At 49.1% G+C, this 13201-nt stretch overlaps 1 long non-coding RNA gene across 1 annotated transcript in view; it reads right to left on the reverse strand.

Moving 5' to 3' along the window:
• Positions 1–436: 436 nt before the first annotated feature.
• LOC309806808 overlaps positions 437–13201 on the reverse strand; it is a 58458-nt gene continuing 45693 nt past the window's right edge. The window contains exons 4-5 of the long non-coding RNA XR_014294446.1: positions 2901–3053; positions 437–881 (exon numbers count right to left, since the gene is read on the reverse strand). This is a non-coding gene — a long non-coding RNA (uncharacterized lncRNA). The remainder of the gene's footprint in view (positions 882–2900; positions 3054–13201) is intronic.

Here is a 13201-nt window from a genome sequence, read left to right on the forward strand (position 1 = left end):
GCTGGGAAGGTGAGCACTGGGACAGACCCACTGGTCTGGGACACTGGCAGCAAGCAGAGCCTAGGGCCTCAGTCTCTTGGGGCCTCTTCTCTCTGGGACCCCACCCTCGCCCCCTCCTTACACCTTCAGGCAGAACAGGCCAGACAGATGAGAATCTACCCAAGCGCAAGCTGCTGTTGAAATAAAGGCAGAGATGTTTCTTTATAATTTTCCCCTTGAAATAAACCCAGACTTAAGAACAACAGAAACACACAAAATGTGTTTTTAGTGGAACCCAGATGGAGGGCTGGAAGCCCAGCGGGCTGTCTCCGTTGAGGGTTCTTGCCTCTGGAATTCTATCCTCTCCCCCCATCCCCCCTCAGGAACACCCCCACCCCCCCAGCCCTCGTCCTGGGGGCTCTCCAGCCTGGGGCCCGCTCCCTCAGGCCATCTCCTTGAGGCTGTTTCCAGGTGGGCAGAGGGCTCCCACCATCCACCATCACCCTCTGGACAGAAGGCTGAGTCTGGCATCTAGAAAGATCTGTGGTTTTAGAGATTTGGGGGAGGGGAGCGGGGACCAGGACCAACTCAATCCAAACACCTGGATCTGCCGAAATACAACAAAGAGAGTGAGTTAAGACATCTGAAAAAAATACTCTGAGGAATTCCGCTCACCCACATGGCCCACTGCTTCTCATTAACTAGCTCCAGTTCTCCATATTAACATATGCAAATCCAGCCCTGGGCTGGGGGTACTTAGGATACAAAGGCAAGTCCTGACAACCCCCTTCCACCCCCAAATTGGTCAAAGAGTCCCCTGTGGGATGAAGAAATCTCACCAGTTCCATTTTGGTTTCGCTGAAGCAAAAGTCTTGAGAGTTGTAGCCACAGGATGGTCTTTCCTTGAGGGGAAACAGATGAGAGGAGTTACAAGGGAAAATTAGGGAAATTGATCCTGTAGAAGCTGCCTCTTTTATGAAGTGGTACTGGTCATTTTTCAACAAATATTCCTGGATGCCCCCCATCTACCATGGACTGTACTGGGCTCTGGGGACATAGATATAAACCTATGTTGGGGGGTGGGAGTGGTCCCTGACCCTCAAAAGTGAAGTTTGGGCAAGAAATACAGACCTCGGAGTTATCAGCATAGACGTGGTAGATGAGTTTCCTGGAGAGAGGAGTGGAGGACTGAGACCCATTTTGTAGGAAGGGGGGAAATTTGGGCTTCCCAAACCATTCATCCTTTCCTGTTTTACTACCTCTTAAGGGCACTCCTGGCTACGCTCTTCCTCGAGCAACCTTCTCTCTCTTACTGCCCCCTCTCTCCCTGTCTGTTTTTTCTGTAGGGTGATTAGAATTGAATAGCAGTAGTGAGGGTGGCATGAGGACTGGGACAGTGATCCCCCAGTGCTCCAGCTCCTAGCTCCCTGCCCAGCGCACCGTGGGCCCTCAGTAGGGAGGCCCTCAGTAGAGTTTGTTGCCGGAATAAAGGAAGGAAGGAAGGAGGAACCAGGCTAGGGTTCCATTTGTTGGCTGGTTTCAGGCCTGTGCTGGGCCTCACTCCTGCTTTGAAAGGGGAGGGAGCGCGGGAGAATGAACAGGGGCCCTGCCAAGGCCCAGGGCCTGCGGGAAGGCTGGAGTCCTGTCTGAGCTTCGCTTCCCATTTCCAGCCGTGACTCTTGGACCGAGTGAGACCGTGTGCTCTCCCTGGGGACCTTCAGACCTGAGCCCTGCTCCATATGCATAGCGGAGCAGGCCAAGAGTGGAAGGAAGTGCCCAGACAGAGGGAGACAGAGTGTTAAAATTCCACCGACAATACCACGGGAGGGAGTTTACAGTTCCTAACTGACCGTAAGCCCTTTCTCCTGGCAGGTCTCGGAATATATCACTCTGGGCTCTCCCAGAGCAGCTGACACATCGCAGTAACGCTCTTCCAGAAGTCAGGGTCTGCTGATTGCAGCAGGGACGGGAAAAGCAAGCCGGGAGCAACTGAAATGGCCCCTGTCTCCTCTGACTTCGGAGACCCAGGGCAGGCGGCTGGCTCAATGGAGGCCCATCGACAGGCTGCCAAGTGCAGCGCTTTGACTCCCAGCCGAGCCCTGAGCCCAGAAGGTGGTTTAACTGTCTGCCTCTGGGTGGAATTCTGTTCACCTGGTGAATAGAATATAACTCATTTTCTGTCAACTGAAAGCTCTGAGTGGCATGTTGCATGTGTGTCTTATTAATAAAAAGGAGAAAATGGAGTCATTATTACTGCATAATTCCTGTTCGTTTGCTAGGCCTAATCTTTCATGCCCAGGTATGGGGGGTGGGGCAGGGGGAGAAAATAAAAGGGGACCTTGATCTGAACCTCTCGGGAACCACCTGTGTAGGTGGCATCTCGGGAAAGACCGAACCGGTACCTTAGGAGCCCCAGAGCAGCAAGCGTGGGCAGAAAAATGCACACCTCTTTGCCTACCAGACTGCATCACAGCCCTGGCGCCAGCTCCAGAAGTCAGGTGACCGTAAGCAAGGCCCTACCCTCCTGGAGCTCTGTTTCTTTCTTTCTTTTTTTTTTTTTTTTTTTTTTTTTTCAGGAAATCAGTGCTCATATTCTTGCCCTGCTTGTCTCATAAGGTTGTCCTGAGAATTAAATGACAAATGACCTCCATCATGGATTCTTCCCTTCATTCACTCAGTCAACAGTCATCTGCCCAGGTATGTTTTGGGACAGACACTGTGCTGGGTAATGAGATGCAAAAAGGAATAAAATGCAAACGCTGCCTTCAAGGAGCCCACAGTCTAGTGGGGGGCCACACAGAGAAAAAGATGAGAAGTGGTATAATATGGGGGACCCTAGATGCATGTGGTGCTTTGGAAAGCCAGAGGAAGGGCACGCCACTCGCCTGGTATAGAGAGAGCTTTGGAACAGTGATGCTTACCTGTAAAAAGGCGAGCAGGGAAATTGGAAATATATCACACTATTTCCAAAATGGACATGCTCATGGTGTGTGTGACCTTGAAGGCAGACCTTGATGCTCCAGTCTGAATATAATGATTGATGTGCATTTTATGACCACGATTACCCAGGGAGGCTGTAAAAAAGGAGGGCATGGGGTCAAGGGGACTTTTTGCCGGGCTGCTTTGCCCCATGTGGAGGGCAGCACCCCAACTGTCTCCTTGAGTCATTTACACTACCCCCAGGCTGCTATGGATAAAACCTTCTTCTCAGACCAGAACCTCCACGTTGAGTAGGAGGCCCCAGGTGGGCCGTTAAAATGTGATCTCTTAGGCTTGTCAGAGAGGAGATTAAGAGGGGAGATTGACCAGTTTTAAGATGGCGGACCCCACATGGACACAGGCAGGAAGCCAGGCCAAGTGTATATAAATTGCTTCAGCCCTTAAAGATAAGAGCAGACCTAAGAAGAGCACTAAGGTTGAAGACACCCATACTTAGGAAGCATGCCCATCCTTATGCTATTGACATTTTCTGTAATTATTTTCTTTTTGGTCTCCTTTAATAGTAAATAAGTTTATTTTTTATTTTTATTGAGGTATAATTGACATATAACAATATATTCGTTCCAGATGTACAACATAATGATTCAATATTTGTATATATTGTGAAATGATCACAGTAAGTGTAGTTAACATCCATCACCTCATGGTTACAATTTTTTTTCTTGTGCTGAGAACGTTTAAGGTCTACTCTTAGAAAATTTCAAATGTACAATGCAGCATTGTTAACTATAGTCACCATGCTGTATATTACATCCCATGACTTATTTATTTTATAACTGAAAGTTTGTACCTTTTGATCCCCTTCACCCAGTTCAGTTTTATTTTGTTTTATTCTTTGTTCACTTGTTTTTAGACTGTACATATATGTGAGATCATATAGTATTTATCTTTCTCTGTCTGACTTCACTTAGCATAATATCCTTACTTTTTCTTTTGGTGGCTGAATAATATTCCACGGTATATATGTACACCACATTTTCATTTTTTTTTTTTTTAACAAATGTATTTATTTATTTATTTTTATTTTTGGCTGTGTTGGGTCTTCGTTGCTGTGCACGGGCTTTCTCTAGTTGAGATGAGCAGGGGCTACTCTTCCTTGTGGTGCGCAGGCTTCTTACTGCAGTGGCTTCTCTTGTTGTGTAGCATGGGCTTTAGGCACGCAGGCTTCAGTAGTTGTGGCACGCAGGCTCAGTAGTTGTGACTCACAGGCTTAGCTGCTCAGCGGCATGTGGAATCTTCCCGGACCAGGGCTCGAACCCGTGTCCCCTGCATTGGCAGGTGGATTCTTAACCACTGCGCCACCAGGGAAGTCCCCACCACATTTTCTTTATCCATTCATCTATCAATGGACACTTAGGTTGTTTCTGTGTCTTGGCTATTATAAATAATGTTGCTATGAACGTGGGGGTGCATTTATGTTTTTGAGTTAGTGTTTTTGTTTCCTTTGGGTAAATACCCATAAGTGGAATTGCTGGATCACATTTTTAATTTTTTTTTTTTTTTTTTTTTTTTTTTTTTTTTTGCGGTACGCGGGCCTCTCACTGTTGTGGCAGCCATGGCTCACGGGCCCAGCCGCTCTGCGGCATGTGGGATCCTCCCGTTCCGGGGCACGAACCCGTGTCCCCTGCATCAGCAGGCGGACTCTCAACCACTGCGCCACCAGGGAAGCCCTATTTTTAATTTTTTGAGAACCCTCTATACCGTTTTCAAAGTAAGGTTATTTTTTAAAGATGCCAGCCTGTCTCAGCTCTAAACTTGAAAGGAGTCATCTTATGCTCTTGGAAGCCAGAATGGTGGTGATAACAAAAATCAGAGGGAGAAACCCCTCATTCTATGCCAAGAAAGATGGTACTCAGGAGATCCAAGTTCACCCCACATTGTCAGCCTCCTGGCTGGAGTTTCTCCTTCCAGGATTCTTCTGGGTCATACTTTGCACAGTTTCTGTGTTTCTGTGTGTTTCTTTTCACAGAAAAGACATTTCACTTATAATGCCTGTAAGAAAATAGGACCAAGACTAAACACTGAGAGCTTCCCTCCTCCAACAGGAGGGAGAGGTCCCAGGAAAATGGGCTAGGACTCATGGCTGGTACTTTCATAACTTGCCGCTCTGTGGATGCTGGATCCTATTTATTGTCTGTCTTCCAGCACTGCCAGGGGTTCCCACACCAGCTGGTTATGCTGCCAGGGGTCTGCTGGAGAGCTGGGTGGGCGGGCAGGAGGAGACTCAGACAAGATGAGATCGGTTTCCCAGCTGAACTAGGGAGAAACGTTTATCCCTCACCTCTGGGCTTCTAATGAATTCCGATTCAAGCCACACAGGCCTAGGAATCGATAGTTTTAATCATTTCAAAAACTAGCCCCACTCTGGGTAAAATTACAATGCACAAGAAGCTCAATGGAGCTTAAAGGCCACAACCTCATTATCATTTCATTAGACTCACATTTCAGCAAGATGGAAAGAAATGTTTTCACACACCACCCCTCCCACAGCTCCCCTCACCTCCCCGGGTCCTGTGGAATAGCTCGGGAGGACAGCGATGGTTTACAACAGCTGTCAGCTACGAGGGCCACTGGCCACTCCCATCATGCACTCTGCCCACGGAGGAAGCTCGACGCAGTCGCTGGAGACCTCAGCGCAAATGCCTCCCAAATCAAGTTTGCAATCCTGGGAAGTTTAGTAAAAACAACCCTGCTGTCAGTTTGGCTTCTCACAGCTGGAGGGGTCAAGTCATCAACACAATATAAACCCAGGCCAGCAGAACCTTGTCCTGCCCAGGACCCCAGACACCCTCTGGGAAGCAAAGGATTTGAAAATGTCTTAATGTTTTCCAGTTTGTTTATTTTCCAGTGTTTAATGATATTGTCCATGCAAGGAGCAAAAACTCAGTTCCTGCTAACAATTAAAGAGGCTTTCTAATTTAGGAGAAAATGTGATTTTTAAAAGAGAGAGAGAAAGAACTTGCACAGGAAGTAAAAGCACATAACTCACATTGTGAACATGCATGCAGAAAAGCCTTGAGTTGAGAAGACCCTGATTGGATGTGAGCACACGAGGGAAAGCTGTTGGGGAGACTGATCCAACCCGGGGGCCATTTCAGAGAAGGTCACAAACGTCTGCGCCTCTGCTTCACCTCTGTCGTACCTTATCACACTGCCACCACCACCAGTTTCAAGACTGTGGCTTGTATTTGTGACCCAAGTGTCCCCAGACCTCACCATCCCACATGTCCACGTGGGTTCCCCTCAATGAAATGACCAGATTTCACTGCTGCTTGCTCTTGTCTGCCATAGGCTCACTCTGTGATTTGGGGGACCCCTTGGGAGTGTCCCACATGTGCTCGTGGGCAGGACTGTCATGGGGAGTGGACGCCATGTCTCACCAAAGCTTCTCTCTGCCGACCCTGTTTGCTCTCTGATGCCATGCAGACCACAGTCACCCCAGGGTGGGCCTTGCTGCCAGCATGCCCTCTAAGAGTGCTGCCACCATGCCCACCTGGTGTCCTTTGCCCCTCCCACCATGCTGTCACACCCTGTCACCTAGACCCCAAACAGGACTGATCTCCCTGAGTCTCATAGGACCCTTTATGAAAATAGCCCCTTCGGCTTCCTTTGAGGCCTATCCTCCCACAGGACTCCGTGCTAGTTTAGCGGGGCAGGGGTGGTGATGTGTACTTCCCTCCACTTCCCTTTATGTCCCCCATTGCTAAGAGAAACCTGTGCCCCACGCCTCCCCAAATCCAGCAGACACATCTGAATCCCACGGCTAGAAACGGTTTTAGCTGAGGTTGGGAGCCCTACTCCATATCCTCAGACCAGTTGTTCTCAACCTTGGCTAAATATTAAAATCACCTGGGGAGCTTTTGCAAATCCTATTGCCAAGGCCACACCCTAAAGCAAGAAATCAGAATCTCTGGGCATCAGTAATTCTTAAGTCTCCCTAGGTGATTCCAACATGCAGTCAAGATTGACAACCATTGCCTTGGAGGAAGAAAGAAATGGAGGAAGGGAGGGAGGGATTGTGGGAGGGAGGGCAAGGCCAAAAAACTGGGACCCCTTTCCCTATGAGGGAAGGGAGCTGGAGCAAGCAGACCTAGTGCCACACCCCAGGACAGACACTGAGAAAACCCAGTGATTCTTTCACCAAACCTGCCAGTGACTCGTGCTGCTGTTGTCAGTATCTCTTTCAGCTGAGTCAACGTATTAGGAAAGTCAAAGACAAGTGCAGCCCAGACCTGGTGGCATCCGAGGTATCTGCAGGGAGGAGGCCTTATCCATGGCCGTGGTGGAGACTGACTCCCGCAATTGACAGGACATTGGGAAAGCCCTGTGTCAATTTCCAAACTTCCCAGGATGGCTGGCCTTCAGCTCCAAGAATGGTGTGGCCAGGGACTGGCGTATGTTAGCTAGGTACACAAAGAGTTCATTCACTCATTCATTTGTTCACTCATTCATTCGTTCATTTGTCCATCTGCTCACTCACATCCACACATGTCAGAGCTGTGTGTAAGGGACCTCAGATATCATATGCAGCCCGGTGGTTCCCAGGCTTTGTTTTTAGCTGAGGAATGCTGGTTTAAGTGAAACCGTATGGAAGCATAAACAAATACAAGAGGAGTTGCTCTGAGTAAAGTAGAATAGGAGGCCCTGGACCGGCCCACTCATCTCCCTTCTCCTAAGGGGGCTTCACCAGATTCTCCTGTTTCAAGGAGAAACAGGGTTTGGAAACCTCTCATCTTATAAACTAGGACACTGAGGCACAGAGCAGGGTGGGGTCTTGCCCAGGGTCATACAGATTTCATGTAACAAACTTTACTGTGCCAGGTTTGGGGAAATACAGAGCTGAGTGAGACACTGTCCTTGCAAAAGGAGAAGCTTACAGCACAGATCACTAACCTCAGATGCTGAAGCAAATGGCCAACTTAATCAAATGACCTGCCTCTCTCAGCTTTGTTTTCTGAAGAAAGCCCTTCCCAGGTTCTTTCCCAGCACATGGCTCTTGGGGAGAGCTGCAGTCTTGTCCTCCGGAGCACACCAGGTGTAATTCATGTTCAGCTGGGATGCATACTGCCAGCCCTCTGACTGTCCTGGGTGTTTTCCTGGTTGTGAAATATTTTAGATATCACACTTGTATTCCACCATCAAAGCTTCCAAAGTGTAAGAATCAGAAAACATCATTAACTGATCAGCAATACCTGCCTTCTCACTGCTATTATTTGACGCCAGATCTACTGAGATCTTCCAAAAAGTGGAGACCATTCTCTTCATGGGGTGACTTCCGCGGGGGACATTCTGGGCATGGTCTTCCTGAAGGTGCCTTCTGGGTACAGGGTGGTCAGGCTGAATTCTGAGGTGGATTGAAAGCGACACGGTGCCTCAGAGCAAAGCACAGGCCTGAGTTCAATCCCTAGCAGTGCGGTGTGTGTGCAGGACAGGCATTTCTCAAGTCCAAAGTTGTACGTGCAGTGAGTGCTGTCCCTCCCCAGGAAATGTCCTCAGCTGCAGGGAGCGGCCTTGCCTAAGTTATGCCCCTTCCCAGGGGTGCAATGACCCAGCCCCATTCCCTGGATGGGGGAATATCTCTGAAGGGTTGTCTAAGCTTCAGTGTGCCCCATGGGAGAGACTTTCCTTTGACTTTCCTCTCGGCAACTCCAATGCCATTCAACCTCTCCCTTCGCCGAGTCCTGTTTCCTTACAGGCCTTGCTCTGTGAACAGTCCCCAATTAACCTCCTGCACACAGTCTTCCTCTCAGAGTCTATTTCCTGAAGACCCTGACCCTCAATGGCACATATCCACAAAATGAGGGCAATAACCCCTACCTCTAAAAGCTATTGTGAGCCTTAAGTGAGCTCATTGTTCACATGAAGTTTCCTCTCTAACTCGGTGCCTGGAATACAGAGTGATCGATACATACTGTTCACTTTCTCCCACTCTCTGTTCTTTCTTCCTCCAAGTGTTTATGGATTTTATAGTGAAGGTTCTCTTTCCTCTGAGGGATACATCTGGCTCTCTGTTCATTGGCCGAGCAGAAGTGATTGACACATTCCAAACCCAAGAAATGTCCAATCCCTTCTTGTGTTGAGGTGTTCTACATAGCTGCGCTCACCTCTCATAAACACACCACAAACACACACACACACACACTCACACACGTGGTATTACAGAATTCTGCAATCTCTGAAGTTTTACAAACGTCCAAGGCTTTATACCATTGCCACAACACACAAAGAATTGCTTGTGTAGAGACCCGTATGCCAAGTGAGACATCCCAGGAGGGAGGGATCATTTCCTGGTGGTATCATCAAGGAGGTCCTCATGAAGGAGATCACATTCATCATAGGTTTTGAAGGATGGATAGAAATTCAGCAGAGAGGGTAAGAGTGGCTTTCCAGACCAAGGGAATAATGTCGTAGTCAACAGTGGAGTTGGGAAAACAAAGCATGTCTAGACAAGCCCTGCAGTCTTGGCTGAAGACAGGGTTTTGTAGAGGAGGACGAGGTGGAGGATCCAAAGCTGGGGAGACAGTTTGGGACCTGACTGGGTGGGTCTTGAAGGCCAAGCTGAGGCTGGAAGCAATGGGACTCCACTGACAATTTTTGAGAACGAGGGAGAGCTTTTGGAAGCTCTGCCATGGAGAGGATTGAATGGAATGATATTAGAGGTCAGGAAACCAGTGTCGACGCTCTGGTAACCGACAGGGCTATCGAAGACTCCTCACCTGACTGGGGCACTACTGGGCCAGGAGGGCTGGACTCCCAGGGCTAGAGCGCTGGCCACTTTTTCAGAACACCACAACTATCAAACCCTTCAGGGGCGACTGTGCAAGTACCCTTCTGTACAAGTACCTCTGTGCAAGTACCCTTCTGTACAAGTACCTCTGTGCAAGTACCCTTCAAGGCACCTCATCTGAGAATAAACAACAGGTGAGCTCACTCCCCAACAATTGTTTGGAGAAGTGAAAGAGGAAACTGACCTCAATATAAGGGAGCCTGACTCACTGTTTCTCAGTGACCTTGTGCAGGAAAATTCTGAGTCTGCTGCCAGTCACCTCCTCTGTCCACACCTTGCCTCATAGGAATGTGGACACCAAAAGGGAGTCCCATGAACAAAACACCTAGAGAAACTTTTAGAAACAGGACAGACTCAGCCCTACTTCCCCACTCCCTTGCTGTAAGACCTTGGGCACATCACTTAACACCTTTCCAGGCCTCAGTTTCCTCATCTATAAAATGGTCATAATAACTATCACCACCCATCTGTGGGACTTTTATGAGATCAATAGCCTAATAAACCTGAAGGTGTTTAAAGCTCTTTGGAAGCAGTGCTAAAGCAATGCAGGGTGTTGTGGTGATGCTGTTATGTAATTGTGTATTGCTATTGCAGCCGCCCCTGTAGCCTGTGCATCTCTTTTCTCTGAAGAGCCCAAATGCTGCTCATGGTGTCCTTTTTTCACAAATATTTCTCAAATGCCCGCTCTTGTTTAGATGTGGGCCTGATACCAGAAGTCTCCACAGATACTGCCTACCTGAAACGGACCTTGAGTCAGATCCTACGAGAGCCTGGCTGAGAGCAACTTGGAGCTGATTCACCAACACTCAGCAGGAAGCTGATGGTGTCGTGGTCAGAGAAAAGCAGGTGACTCAAGGTGGAACTTCCTGAACACAGAGGAACTGTGATCACTCATCTCTCCAATTCCATCTCCTTGGTTGCATTGATCCAGATCCCAGCCCCTCCCCTCCCAGACTACCTTCTGATCCCACTGCCTAGAAATATAACAGTGGGGCCAGCATGATTCACCAACCATGTGACCTCATTTTCCTCATCTGTAAAATGGGTCTAATAATCTCTGAGCTGCCTGCCTTATAGGGCTGATATGAGGAGGGCCCCACGGGCTAAGGATGCAAGAATGCTCAGTGACTCTAAGGTGTCATACCAAGGTAAAGGGCTGTTTGAGAGGACCTTTCAAAGGTATGTTTCAAGATGGTTTCCTGCCCAGGGAAGGGGAGGGAGAGGATGGCTGGCGGCTGATCTGCCGTGGCTATAAGAGAAGTCATAGGGGAATCCCAGGATGCCAGTTCCCTCCAGACCCGAAGTTCCAAAGCTGGATAGAAAGCGTTTCTTGAACATGGGTATTCGAGAGAACAGCTTCTTAGTGTTCTGATACAAAGCATCCCCCTTCAAAAAGATCTAACACCCCCCAAAACCACAAGACCAGGACAGTGGGGGAGTCATCATCTTCCCTCAGCCCATGGCTTGGCTGTTGCCCTCTTCCTAAGTGTCTCTGGATTCTCTGGACAGAGGCATGGGCTGGCCTGGGACAGTGACACGCACCCAGACCACAAAGGAACATGGCTGGAGAAGGCAGAATCCCTCTAATTATGAGAGGTTAGAGCTGAGATACCAGGAGGCTGCAAGTCCCCTTCCCAGGGGTCCTGGCCTGAATGGAAAGAAGAAGAAGGCCCCGTCCCCCAGGGCAGCAGGCATCCAGCAGGAACAAGGGCAAGGCCAGGGGTGGGCCCACTTGCCATGTCTGGCTTGACTCCCCTGCTTACAGGTTGGGTGGGTAGAGAGGAAATAGGTTAGAGTTCTCCAGGAGAAGCAGCCTAGGAATAACCCACAGCATCATAGCCCTCTGGGGTTTCCCTCATGGGGGCTGGGACAGGGGTGATGAACTCCAGAGTCCCTGAAGCAAGGACAAGTTCTCCACATGCACGGAGAAGGTTTAGATCATCAGAGACTCTGTCCCTGCCCCCCACTTTTAAGTGTTCCCCAGCCTGAAATGTTGTCCTCACTCATCAGCCTGGGATTTGTGTCTTTCCTTTAACTTGACCTCTCCTATCCCTCCAACCAGATCCGGATCACACTCCCAGACAGTCTGCCGATGTGACTTAGAGTGACCCTCCATGTTGAGGGACCTCCATAGCCCTGCTCACCTTCCTTGGTTCAGTGGCCATGAGCACAGACTCTGGAACCAAACTGTCTGGGTTCAAATCCCAGGTCTACCGTTAACTAGCCCTGTGACCTGGGGCAGCTTACTTAACCTTTCTGGGCCTCCCCTCTCCCCAGTATTTGGGGATCATAGCAGGACCCACCTCAGAGCCTTGCTGGAAGAATTAAATGTGTTAATATGTGCTCAGCATAGCATTTGCCACCCAATTAGCCCTGCATCTGTGTTGGCTCCTTTTGAAAATCCCCACCCATTGCCTTTTCAAAAATGGGCTTCAGATCTACTTTTGAAGGCCTTCCTGGAATGTTCTATGCTCCGCTGCCTTCTCCACAGTTGCACTGTCTCTTGTCATGTTGGTTCTCCCCTTGCTTCCTGGACATAAAGTAGCTTGTGTAAACTCATGGGACAAGCTAGCCAGCATCAATCCTTCCCAGGAAACCTCAGTCTTCCCCTGCCTGAGCTTGTGATCCTTCTCTACAAAGCCGTGCCCCTCTCATCTTTCAAAACTCTGCTCAAAACTCACGTCCTTCGTGAACCATGGCACAGTGGGAGAAACATACGCTCTGGGTTTGAATCCCGGCTGAACCTGTACCGCTGTGTGACCCTGGGCAAGTTACCTAACCTCTCTTAGTTTCAATCTCCTGATATGTCAAATGACGTAAGTACCCCCCCACACAAGATGGAGAGGATAAAATGAAATAACGACCCCTAGATGCCTGGGGCGGTGCTGGTGCACAGTAAGTGCTCAGTGAATATTTCCCTTCTATCCTCCCATCCTGCTCTGATAGCACAGTCTCCCCTCTGCACTCTAGCCCTTAACAATCTTTATAGCTACATTAGCCCCTCTATATATGTTCTTGGATTTTTTTTTTTTTTTTTTTTTGCAGTACGCGGGCCTCTCACTGTTGTGGCCTCTCCCATTGCAGAGCACAGGCTCCGGACGTGCAGGCCCAGCAGCCATGGCTCACGGGCCCAGCCACTCTGTGGCATGTGGGATCTTCCCGGACCGGGGCACGAACCCGTGTCCCCTGCATCGGCAGGCGGACTCTCAACCACTGCGCCACCAGGGAAGCCCTGTTCTTGGATTTTTTATCATGCATTGGTTACTCTTTCATTCATTTGACATTTATTGGGCTTTTACTGTTTGTCTGATGCTGTGCAAGGCCCTGGGGATGACTATGACCAAATCCTTGTCCTGAGAAACTCACAGAAAATTAAGAGGGTCAAATATATTTGCAGATGACACTAGGGTCTTGTGGTAAGTGTCATAGCGGGGG

Source organism: Mesoplodon mirus (genome assembly GCF_964341445.2).
Source record: "Mesoplodon mirus genome assembly, chromosome: 6".
Classification (NCBI taxonomy): Eukaryota; Metazoa; Chordata; class Mammalia; order Artiodactyla; family Ziphiidae; genus Mesoplodon; species Mesoplodon mirus.